The sequence below is a fragment of the Tupaia chinensis genome, unplaced genomic scaffold, assembly GCF_000334495.1.
Source record: "Tupaia chinensis unplaced genomic scaffold, TupChi_1.0 Scaffold140356_1, whole genome shotgun sequence".
In the NCBI taxonomy this organism is placed as follows: Eukaryota; Metazoa; Chordata; class Mammalia; order Scandentia; family Tupaiidae; genus Tupaia; species Tupaia belangeri.
Genome location: NW_006200233.1, coordinates 647754 through 648168, shown reverse-complemented (window position 1 = coordinate 648168; position 415 = coordinate 647754). Strand labels below are relative to the sequence as shown.

General features: G+C 53.3%; 1 pseudogene; it reads left to right on the top strand.

Moving 5' to 3' along the window:
* Nucleotides 1-415, top strand: part of LOC102484007 (uncharacterized) — a 10423-nt pseudogene that overhangs the window by 1370 nt on the left and 8638 nt on the right.

Sequence of the window (415 nt, the reverse complement as noted above, 5' to 3'; positions counted from 1 at the left end):
GCGTGTGAGGCGTCCCTGTTGGGCCTGTTCGAGGACACCAACCTGTGCGCCATCCACGCCAAGCGCGTCACCATCATGCCCAAGGACATCCAGCTGGCGCGCCGCATTCGGGGGGAGCGTGCGTAGGGCTCACTGAGCAGTTCGTATCCAACTCAAAGGCTCTTCTAAGAGCCACCCACTTGTTCCTGAAAAGGCTGTAACCTAGCCCTGAGTTACTATATTTAAAGCAAAGTTTCGTCCGGCCTGTGGATTTGGTGTACCCGTCATGTTACTGTGTGGGCACTTCCTGTGATTCTGGGGTTTTCTGGACTTAATTAAAATGCCTGGCTTCCTGGGGTTTTTCAGGAGTGGGAACAGGTATGCCATGGTGGCCTCGTTTTTGTGTCCCTTTAAAGGTGTATTGGAAAGGTTGAGC